This window comes from Buteo buteo, chromosome 20 (assembly GCF_964188355.1).
Source record: "Buteo buteo chromosome 20, bButBut1.hap1.1, whole genome shotgun sequence".
NCBI classification, from domain to species: Eukaryota; Metazoa; Chordata; class Aves; order Accipitriformes; family Accipitridae; genus Buteo; species Buteo buteo.
This window is the reverse complement of record NC_134190.1, coordinates 7,866,841-7,878,633: the sequence shown is the minus strand read 5'-3', so window position 1 is coordinate 7,878,633 and position 11,793 is coordinate 7,866,841. Positions and strand designations below refer to the sequence as shown.

The window sequence follows — 11,793 nt, the reverse complement described above, 5'->3', positions numbered from 1 at the left end:
CTGTTTACTTAGCTGCTGGTTCAATTTAGGATAATATTTAACTCTCATAGAATCTAACCATTGATGAAACTTTAACTTGAAAATCAGTAACTCCTATTGCTTCCAGAGGGAAATGGAGGAGGATGGCCATCATACATTGCTCTTCAAGTGCTTTACCAATAAATAGTTTTTATGAAAGGCTTGATAAAGTATCTGCTATTAATGTTGTCACGATGGAGAAAGTAAAGTCAGAGAAATGGTAAATAACCTGCTCATATCTACAGGGAGTGTCAGGCTGTGCTTCTGCAAGATTGTAGGGTATCTACTGCTAGATCAAAACCACAGGAGCCCTACGACAAAAATTGCTGATAAGGGTTTGTGTTTGTTCCTGGTTTAAATTTGTTGAAAGGATCCCGAAGGAGGTAGTTTTCATCTGGACTATGTGTAATCTCTGCTGTCTTGTCTCTGCTTGTCCTTCACTATGGACCTCCCATGGTCAGCTCAAGTGGCCATCTCACCTGTCCATTCTTGCCTCCCTCTTTCTTCTGTAGATTCAAAGAAAGATCTGTGCTTCTGGATGCCCCACACATGCCATCTTGTTTTTTATAAGTAAGCTCAAGTCTCTGTGGTAGTCTCTCTTTTTCACAAAAGTGCAAATCCTATGAGCATCCTACTTGGATTTTGCCTTGCATATCTAGGAATTTTAACAACCTGATGTTGTTGCAGAGCTGAGGAAGCTCTAAGTCAGAGAGCAGGTGAGAAGTGACCAGTTTCCCCTTGCCTTGTCTATCACAATCCCAACTGGGCCTGCATGAAAATAAAAGATCTCATAGAAAAAGGTTTTTATGCAGCAGGTTCGGATTGTCAGTGCCTGATGTGATTTATCATGTTATTTCTGTGCAAATGCATCAGCCCAAACACTAGTGGGATTTGTGGCTATTCAGAGCCTAAGCATGGTCCCAGAAGGAAGCAGAGAGCAGCAATGATGAGACTGGTGCTGCTCCGCTCTGCTGGCAGCTCCCATGCACCCCAGGACAGCAGGCAGGTACCTTCTGGAAGGAGACCCTGCAGCCAAATATCCCCTTTGCTTGGACATGTTTTGCCACTTCCAGCACAGATGAGCGGTCTGAGGATAACACCAGGGCCTTTTTGTGGGAGGTGTCCCCCGAAAGGATGAAAGCAGTGGGCAGAGGCAAGCTGAGACTAGGCGACCAACAAGCTCTTGGATACATTCAGTGCTTTCTCTGCCTCCTTCCTAGGGTCTTTTTTGTGGTATGCTTTCAAGCTCCGACCGCTTTCTCAAAAAGCAGATCTAGCATTGCTGACTAGGAAGCATCCCATACTAGCCCTTCTCGGGGACCAAAGTCTCCTTGCAGTGCTCAGCCTCATTTGCTCTGACCAAGGCAAAGGACTACTGCTCTACAGCCATGTCCCAGGCTGAGAACCACGTTTCAGCCAGAACTGTATGGCTGCAGTTTCAGGAAAATAAATACAGTTGCAATATCAAAGCAGAAGAGTAGTCCTTGCTTATTTTAATTTTATGCAGTAGCCTCAAGCTCACAGGCTTTCCCTTGTGCTTTTAGTAATCATCGGTTGAACCTCGATTAGCGCTTTAGTTACTGAGCTGCAGCTGAGGATGATGAATTGTCATCCTAGATATTGACAGGGGGTGGTGGGAATCTCTGCTGATCCGTCATAGTCTGTTGCTCTTGTTCAGGACCTCAGTTTGTCCAAACACATTGTGCAGTAGCGAGCCCAGGGCACGTGGGCTTGGACCCCTATTTTCGGCTCGGAGGTACTTTTGCAGACCTGGTGTGCTACAGGTGAGTGTCCTAGTGTCCCATGGAAGAGTTGCCTGGGAAGAGTCAGAGCAGCAGGCGGCAGGATTGTTAGCCTTGGCTGATCCGCGTCCTGCTGCGTCTTTGGGGACTGTGCCAGCACAGCTTGCTGTTGCCTGTAAGCAGCTTTTCTCCATTCTGCCCAGAGCTAATGGCAAAGAAAAAGCTACTCATTTGGGGAATGCCCTCTCCTAGGAGCTGCATGTCAAACCTACCATCACTGTTCTGGACCAGGAAAGGGGAGAGGGGCCAGTGACGTGGTAAAGGGAAGTTATTTGTCTGCCTGAAAGGGAAAACAATAACCCATTTTGGGTATTCTTGCTGAAGGAGGGTCTCATTCCACTTTGAGGTGGACTACAGCAGTGAGAAGGTGGCTAATGTATAGCAGAGAAAGCAAGGAACTTGGGAAGAGCTGATGCAATGAAGAGAGCTTTGGCTACATAAGCTTGCTCCCACTGAGGTTGGGGATCATCTGGGGCCACCACAGAATGTAGTTAGGAGGTATTTACTGAGCTCACGTGTCACCATCATTGATGCACCAACACCCAGGTGGAGCAGGAGGAGGGACAGGAGCCAAGAGCGACTGGTGTGACTGTGACCAGCACTCGTTCAGGGGGACCTGCTTCACCTTGACGATTGTGGCAACAAATCCTGCGCTCTACCCATCTCCACACCTTCCTGAGTTTTGAAATGGCACATGTGGTCATCTTGTTGTATTTTAATAATTCTGCCCTTTCGGAGACGGCTGTATTTCACACCGTATTCAGCAAGTAAGCAGCCATTATAATTTCTGAAGTCTTCAAGCCAGTGCTTCAGGCTGCCATGGCTCCTGGGCTGCCAGAGGCTCTTGGCCCTGGCTGCAAGAGAGGCAAAGCTGAAGAAAATAAGAGATCAGAGCAAGAGATGCAAAGAAGATGTTTTATTGCTTTTAATCCAACACATGTACAATTTCACAGCACAGCAAGCAGGAATCAAGGCTTTTGCATAAAATCGTCTCCCAGGGATGTCCCTTGAGGTCTGGTCCTCTCGGTCGTCATGGGCAAACGAATAAACTGAAGCTGTTGCAAGCGGTGGCTGTCATTCCACTCAGGCTCCCGCTCCAGCCCAACGCCATCTGCTTCCTCTGGCCTTGCAAATAGCCTGCGGGGCACAGCAAGGTCTTCACCAGGGAAGGGGGGCTGGATGTCCACCTCAGGGTGAGGACCTGAGGTTTCCACCATTCAGGTACCCGAGCTATTCACCTGCTCCGTAGCCAAGCAGCAGCTGCTTGGGTGGTGAGCGAAGCAGATGGTTGGCGTTGGTGGCGAACGGCTTTGAGAGAGAGCATCAGCATATGCCGCTCGCCGAAGAACAGCAGTGGCAGAGTAATTCTCCTAGCTTGTGCGGGGCCAGCCCCAGAGCTCTAGCCAGCTCGGGCAGCATCCATCAGGCCTGCGTGTCCCACGCCGTGCCGGTTCCGATGCCTGTGGTTATTCTCTGAAAGGCCCCAGAGATACAAGGCTTCCTGCTGATTATGCACCACTCCTCACTGGGGGAGGAGAAGGTGGGGAAATGTTTTCCGTCCGTTGTGGTGACGCACCGGGGGAACCCCATGGAAACAAAGCCCGCTCTGACCTCCTGCATCCCACCGGGGAGGGACTGCGTGTGCCAAACACCTCTTGAGCCGTCCCGTGTGAGGGTGACTTCCTAATCCTAAACTCGTTATTTGCAACTCGGGGTGGAAGCGCGCGTCTGCCAGCTCCCAAACGACCGGTTCAGCCCACTCGGTGCTCTCTGATCCTCTTGCGGTGGATTGCATCTTCCGCCCCATGTAAGGAGTGAGCTCACCATGGATCAGGCTGAGTGTGGCTCTCTCCCTCCCCTGGCAGTCCTCCCAGATTACAGCATGACCCTCAGCTATGAGTCACTTCTTTTCTCACAAACCCAGACGCTGCGCCGAGCGGGCGGTTGCTCATCTGCACCGGTGCTGAGAATTTACTGCGGCGAAGCGAATTTGGCCTGCAGTGACTCCTTCTCTGCATGTGACCTTTCTGACTTTTGCTGGTCCTCCCACGCAGAGCATCTTTGTGCAACTGCTTCCCCAAGCAAGGACTGGCAGCGCTGCTTGGGAGGAGAGAGGAAAAATGCCATGGGGGTCTTGGAGTGCCAAGAAACAAGTGACAGCTAAGCGCTGGCCGTGCGGTGGGGCTTTCCACGGACTCGTTTCTGGGGGAAGCGACTGGCTGCTCGTCCCTCCCCTGCTGGCTATAATCAATACCTTATATTGGGCAGTGATGCTGTTGGTGTGAGTACTCCCTCCACACGTCAGTGGGGACGAGGAGGGTCAGCGTAACCAGTGACCACTGTCCCCAGCCGTCCTGGCAGAGCCTGGTGGGGAGCGTCCAGGCTTGGGGTGAAGACTTGAGCAGGTCACCAACCTCTTACTCTCCATTGGACACGTGTGCGCCCTCTAAGCCTGCCGGTTCCCAGTTGCAAGCCGGAGAATCTCATTTTGAGGGCAGTGCCGCTACCGCCTTTGGTACCGGTTCTGCAATATTGACCCGAACGCCTGCTCCCATGCTGGAGGGGTCGGCAGTCCTCGGCCAGGGCTTTCCCGGGCGCAGGCAGGGTCTTGGGGGCACCGCGCAGCCACAGGGCTGGAGACCCGGCTCCTGCCGCCTCTGCCGGCCGGGATGCACAGCCAGACAAGTGAATCAGCACCAACGTGACGCACAGTCACGAGAGAGCTGACTCCTCTCCGGAGGGCTGTGGGGATGCCATTTTCGGGGAAAGGCAACTTCAAAGTGCTTCTCCTGCTCTCCGCTTGTTTCCGTACCTATGTGCTTCCAGTGCTTTTAAAGGAGGCAGAACTAGCCCGAAACTCTGTGTTTCGCTTCAGTTTGTTTGTTTCCTCTCTCTGGAGCCGCATTCCTCCCATGTTGTCTGGTTCAGCATTTTGCCGGCTTGGCTAAGTATCTTGTAAGGAAATCATTTATAATAAAGCTGGTATGCTGGGGTTTATCATTTATAAGTGTGGGTCAGGGTTTAGTTCACTGTGTTAAACTCTCCATGCTGCATGTGATTTTTCAAGCTTTGTCAGGAACAAAAAGTTCTGGGGATGTGCAAAGCATGACTGCATGGTTTCCATGGAGACTCTGCTAGTTAGGCTGTGGAAATCCTGAAAAGGCCAGAGGATGACTGACAATACAAGGTCTTAGCGGCTGATCTGAAGAGCCAGACTGAATTAATGAGATTTTTCACAGAGAGTTATTAGCAAGGCTAGCACGGTATGGCACTTAGGCCTCTTTCGTTTTCTCAGCTGCAGTCTTGGAAAACAGAAATGGAAAGATTTAATTGCTGTTTTTTAAGCCCTTTTAAGATTATTTTAACCTATAACATTTTAAGGATGTAATGAAAAGCAGGTTTGTTTGCTTTTTTTATCATTTGGTTACTGTTATTACTGTGTTTTTTGGTGGCAGTTGCCCTTTATCTGTACAGAGATGGGAAATTCAATAGTACTTATTACATTGAGCAGTTAATTCCCACATACTGTGAACACATTACTGTTCAAAGTAGGTTATCTCGAGTTGCATTTAGAGCCAAACGCAAGATACCATGTCAGTGGCTTTATATCTCCTAGGGCTATATTAATTATTTATTACTGACTGCTAATATAAACTGTTAACTCTGGCTAGTAATAGTTTGTTCATTTATTCGTCACTTACTACTTCTTCCCCATGTCTCCACCCACCCCCTTTCGACAGTCTGTACAGGCTATGAATTCATGTATAATTTTGCACCCAATTAAAACAACCCCAAAACCGGTATTGGTCTGAGATGCTAAGTTTCAGTCAGGACCTGACTTTCTTAAACTTTTGCCGCATCTGAACTGAGGGATTTCACTGGATCATTAACAGGTGGATGGTTAATGGCTAAAGGGAGATGTCTTTGCCTGTGAACTAAATGCGTGTGTCTGCCTGTTTCTGGTGCGAGTAGCTTGTTTGCTGCTTCATTTTCAACTGATACAGCAAAATGTTCGGATGCTCTCCTCCTCTCCCTGGAAAACGCTGTATCTGCTGAAATCAGCACAGCCGGTTCAGCGAAGCGGCGTGTTAGGGACTGCTATTTCTTGTTGGTTTGCACAAGTGCACATGCCCATATGTTTCTGGGAGATGTAAAACCATAATGTTGCTGCTGAGTAATCCACAACAAAAGCACATGCGGGCTGCATTCCTTGGATTCCTGTACAGTAGACTAATCCACTTAATCTCGCTGTTCGCTTCTCTGGCTGGAATGTCACAGTCTCCTTTGATTTACTGGTTTGTAAACCTCTGATTAAGTGCTTTTGGGGGGGGAGATATCATCTCCGAAACCCCCTCTTTCCTTTCAAATGGATTTATGGAAAGGAAATGTGGAAGTTGAAACGGGGGTTAGCTAGTCTTTTTTGGTCATTGTTTTGTCATCATCTTAAAATTTTTTTTAAATGTTTATCAGTAGTTTTCTCTCAGCTCTTCTGTGCATCAGCAATGACTCTTTTTGCCACATGGCAACGACTCCGCTCTCTGAGCTTCACAAGTTTCTTATGATTTTTTCTTTTCCAGTTGTGTTTTCAAACAGAAATGCTAATTGAAATGTGCGGAAGTTATTTTCTTTTCCGTTAGTGCACCAATAGTTATTGACAAGCACAGAACATAGTGGTTGTGAAGCAAATTGTCAAAAACCTGCTGCTCTAACCGACTGTTGAGGAGGCACTCGTACAGCATGGGTATGAATGCAAGATAAATCCCTAGCTAAGCAGGCAGATAAATGAGGGAGCTTGGCCTCAGAAGGTGCTCAGCTGATACAAATATCAATTTAGGACCTGCCCTTGAAATATAAAAGTATAAGTAAATAATAGAGGTGGCTCACCTGACTTAATGAGTCATAAAGGATGGGAAATAAAACACTGAGCTCCCGAAATAAACCCTTCATTTAAAATAATAAATTACCACAACCCCTCGCGTCTTCAGCCACGGTGAGCGCCCCGCTTTTGCGAGCGCCGTGACCTCAGGCAGACTCACGCTCGCACGCACGGCGCGACGTAAAGCGCGCAGCTGCTCGGCTCTGCGCAGCGCTGACTCAAAGCCAGTCCTTCCCCCGCGTGGGGCGCGCCGCTGAGATGACTCCGCGCCGAAGCGTGGGGGCACTTTCCAGCTCAGTGGAAAATTCCTCTGCAGCCCCACAGCGTCTTTGGCAGCCTCAGAGGGGGAAGAGTTTTAGGTCGTTGCCTTCCTCCCCCTCCTGCAATCACGCACCCCGCTGGGGCGGCTTACGGGTGTCCCCAAACAGTGCTGCTGGTGGGAAGGACCTGTCACTGGAGCCGGCTGTAACTATCCATCAAGAAATTATTCAGAAAGGGACTGAGGAAGCGAGCAGGCAAATAAACAAACATACGGGCTACCTGACAACGCAGCGCTTGGAGTAGATTTTCTCAGGCAGAAAGGACAAAATCTCCCACGCTCTCCAGAGCTGTCCAGAGCCATTTACAATTAGATCCAAACTGGGTTTAGGCAACAGATTTAAGTCCGAGTCGAATTGCCTAGGCTTGGGTCCGAAGATGCCAAATCCCGCGAACTAACCTCTGCCCAAAGTGATGAGAACCGCGCGAGAGCGGCCTCTCTCACAGCACTCCTGCCATCTGGGTCGGCGCCAGGTCCCAGGGCGCGGAGACACAGCCCGCTCCCAGGATGGACCATGCTGGTGGGATTTCAGCTGCATCCAAATGGGAACTCGAAAACAGATTTCTCTCAACTTTGGCTGTAAACCAGAGCTAAAGCCACGAGGGCAGAGTCAGGCCCTTGGGTATCAAGCTGATCTCATTCAAAAACTTGGAAGTTCTTGTTTCGATATTTTGGCTTTAGCACGCTTGAAATGCTCAGAGGAAGCATCAGGGGTGCTGTGAATCTCCCCACCCATACTGTTAACCTCCTATAGCCAATGCAACCATAGTTGTCCTTTCAAAAGGGTTCCCTGGTAGGACTGCTGCAGCTGAAAGAGAAAGTCAGAAAGATAAGAAGCGATGGGCAGTCAGCAGGAAGAAATAGGGTCTCGCCAGGGTATTCCCACAGTGAATTGATAAGAAGGGTGATAGCTAAATGCTACCTGAACTTTGGGCTCAAGATGTAGAGCAGATAAGTGAACCACAGTGACTCAAAGGCAATAAATCTTCTCTTCCAGACAAAATTAATCCAAGGCTGTCAGAGGAGGCTAGAGAGGAAATTTGGAAACCCCTTTGGAGTGAGCGTCTGCCAAACTGGAAACACATACATTGTGCTATGACCTGTGAGCCTGCATGAGCCCATGCTGCTGGGGAGCAAGCCAGGCCCTTTGGCTTTCTGTCCTTCACAGTGCAGACAGTGCTGCTAAGAAGGGATAATACAGGAACTCACAGAAAAGTGTTTTCTATCCAGTCACACGGCTACTTTTAAATAAGCATAGGTACAAGCGGGCAAGAGAGAAAATACAAAAGAGCAAGCTAAGACTTAGTGTGATGCCAGCTGGTTTAATCAAACACTTTCTCAGGTGTGCCCACACTTAGAAATGAGCGCTCACTTTCACAATGCTAAGGCTGACCTGTGCTAGCAAGCCTCAGGAGAGAACTGTGCTGTTTCTGTGAGTGTTTTACAGCGTCCCGGCTTGCTGTCGATATGGTGGTCTCTCCTATAGGATTAGACAAGTCTTTGAGCCCTGTTCATATCAAGGCAGCTGAATGGTTTGACACCGCTCTTTTCATGACGTGCAAAATTTGGTGGCACTATGGTCTTGGCAGTCCCTGCAGTGTGACCCACTGGTCTCGAGGAGACTGGGAGAGCGGGTGTCCGTAGACTGGAACCAGCTCCCTGCCACCTCCCCTAACTCCTCTGTCTGCCAAGCTGCACCCACCCTTGTGTGGCTGGAGTGGTTCCCGGCCCGAACGTTATCTTTGCCTCTATCAGGACTAGAGGCTTTGTTTATTTTTAGATTACTCTGTAGAGTCTGGACAGAGAGATGAAAAGAGCCAGCCTGAAGGGGTCTGTGTACGCCAGACTGTCTTGCTTGTGCTCTGACCAAAAACACAGGACAGGGAAAATGTGAAGGGATGGGCTTGATCTGGCCGGGTTGATTAAAGATGTCTCTGCCCCCACGTTTTGAGCGGCGGATGTAATATGGGGGTGGATTCTGATTCATTTTGGTGCAAGGGCAGCAAGGCTCTGGCAAATCCTCTGGGTGAGCCAAGCCAGCAGACGTTGCACTGAAGAGGATGAGACCCACCGGCACAGCCTGTTGTTCTGGCAGCTCAGCTTAGAGAGCAACGATTTCCATCTGAGAAGTGCTAAAAACACCTTGGGGGAAGCTCAGATTATCTCGAAGTGCCCTTCGGTGGCGGTGGTGGTAAGCTGCGAAATGGAGGTGTGCCTGAGCCCTGGTCTATCTAACAAAGAGGGAGAAACCTTCTTCATCATTTCACATTACAGGGAACATTTTAAAAGTGCGTAGTTCGTTGTCCTTCAAAGGCCAAATTTAAAAGCTATCTGGAAAGATTGTCGCTGTCTGTCAGGCTCCTGCGTTTCAGAGCTCACCGGGGATGACGAGAGGGAGCCTGGCAGCTCTGAGCCCTTTTGGTCTTGCCCCTAAGCAGAAAAAAGTGCAGCACAGGGAGGCGAGGAGGGAAGAGCAACCCTCCTCGCCATCCCCTCAGGTGTGGTGACAGCCGCTCTCTTGCTGATTGTCAGTGAATTTACTGACTGCTAATGAAGTGGAGGGAGAAGTGCATTTCAGTGACATCCATACAAAAATGTATGTCACTGAAAACCACTGGCTATTTTTGGAGATTCCCCCCGCCCCCCACCAGATTTAAGCATCATTCTGAGTTTGGTTTTGGGTTTGGGTTTTTTTTTTTTTTTATGACTATATGTTGTTGTTGTTGTTTTTTTGCAGCAGTGAAGTTAATAAAGATGGATATCAGCAACAAACTGTCAAGTCCCAAGCTGGAGAGATTTTTCACTGAGTGAAATAGACCAGGGAAAATAAATAATCCAAGAAGTGGTAGAGCTTGTAAATATTGACATGTACAAGCAAGGAAACAGAAGTTGGGCAAAATAAAAAATGGGTTGGGGATTGCTATTTTTCAGGTTATTGCTTGGGAAAAAAAAAAATCTACATTTACCTGGCATCCTGTCTGGGGAAGAGGTAATATTTTCCAGTTAGACTAGAAGGCTTTAAATGTTTGAAAGGGTGTATTGCTTTTTCCCCAAGCTAGCATCTCTGTTTGAGGGTCAGTCTTCCTTCCTTCCCAGCCTTTGGGACCACGGTTAGAAATAGTCCTTTTTCCCTGTGACGTCTACAGGAATGTCCATGGAAGAGAAGACTAAGGAGAGAGGAAAGAAATGCAGGGTGAGAAGCAGAAGAGATCAGAGGGAGACCACTCTTTTCTCAGGCTTCCCACCAGAAAAGGGATCTCTAAGATCTCTGCAGGAATACCTTTTCTCCTCAACTGGGGTCCGAGCCTACTGCCCAGACACTTTGCCAGTGCATTGCTTGGCCTCAGCTCGCACAGAGAGAGATGCGGAGCTGCACAGGTCCCACTGGCTGTTGGTCCCTTTTCCGTAAGGGTGACAATTTGGGCTCCTTGGGGCCTGCCACCATGACGTGCGGTTGCTGCACAACAGCTAGCTAGCTAAAAACATCTTCAAAACACTTCCTGCTTTGTTTTGTTTACCTCTGCCTACTTAAGAACTCGAAGAATTCTGCTTAGGACTAGCATCTGTAGTTCACCCATCAACTGGTGGATTGGTTGGCTAACTGGTTGGTTACCCAAGTCCTCCTTTCCTCAGTCCAGTCTGTCATCTTTGTGACTGGAGGTGGGTCTGCAGCCCTGCCTGGACACACTCTGGAAAGAGTCCAGACCTTTGAATATTTCCATCATACGCAGAGCAAGCCAGCAATGTAACGTTAAAGAGGGTCTTTTTTGCAGTCTTCTAGAGATGGGAAATGTTTTTGTTCCACCTTGTCGTAGCACAACAGAGCGCCAGTGGGTGTAAATGGCAACCGTGCAGTAGCCAGCAGCGTTTCAGCCACTCGTTGGACTTTAGTGGTCAAGCTGCTGTAATTATGGGAGGTGGAAATGAGGTTATTGGGGATGGTGTTCTTACAAGCCAGGCATAAAATTCTAAATAAAAAAGTGTTTCCAGATACTCAATGACATTAATAGGAGGGAAAGAAGAGTGGTCTTTCATTATTTCAGAACCAGACAGTTAAGGCAGATGTACATCATCAGTTTTCAAAGAATGTCCTGGGGACATAGCCAAGACAGTGTTGGTTTTTTTTTTTTCTCCTATCATTGCTGATTTAATATGCGCACAAGCGCACACGCAAGAGGATGATAGGAAACTTGCACTTTTCAGTTCAAGTCCCTGTAAATGACTCCCCCTTGGAGATTGTTAAAAATGTAATGGGGTTATTGTAGCACATGGGAATCAGTGCTTGAATGCATGTGCCAGGAAGGCAAAGGTGGGTTGACCCTGTCTGTATTAAGTCAGGGAAACTATGGGGTTGAGCTGAGCATCTAGTGGAAATAGAAAGAAAAACTAATTCCAGGCAGGCTCCAGTGAGCATGTTTTTATCCAAAAAGCAATCAGAGAGAGGAATATGACCTACCAGATGGAATTGCTGAGGCAGAGGTGAAAGTTAGAAACAACAGTAACGAAACACGATCAAGTAAAATTTTGACAGAATGAAGATATTAGAGAGAAAAGGCCCCAGCAGGCCAGTTTGGCTCATCCTGATCCCAATATTTTATCCCCTCTCAGAAGACTCTTGGAGAAAGCTGTGTCACAGCACTGTAAGACGTCGAGGCTGAACCAGGCTGCGGGCTGCAGTGCCTGCAGTCGTGCGCCGGGGCCAAGGCTGGCTGGCAATAAATAACCTTGCTGGGCTGCTGTGCCTCTCGTCTTTACCAAAGCCCCAGAAAGGGGGGCTG

At 48.5% G+C, this 11,793-nt stretch overlaps 1 long non-coding RNA gene across 1 annotated transcript; it reads right to left on the bottom strand.

Moving 5' to 3' along the window:
* Positions 1–2,721: 2,721 nt before the first annotated feature.
* LOC142042425 (uncharacterized) lies at positions 2,722–4,013 on the bottom strand. Its single transcript, XR_012653765.1, has 2 exons — positions 3,059–4,013; positions 2,722–2,957 (listed from the first exon to the last, which is right to left on the bottom strand). It is a non-coding gene; the product is annotated as an uncharacterized LOC142042425 (long non-coding RNA).
* Between the last annotated feature and the right edge of the window lie 7,780 nt (positions 4,014–11,793).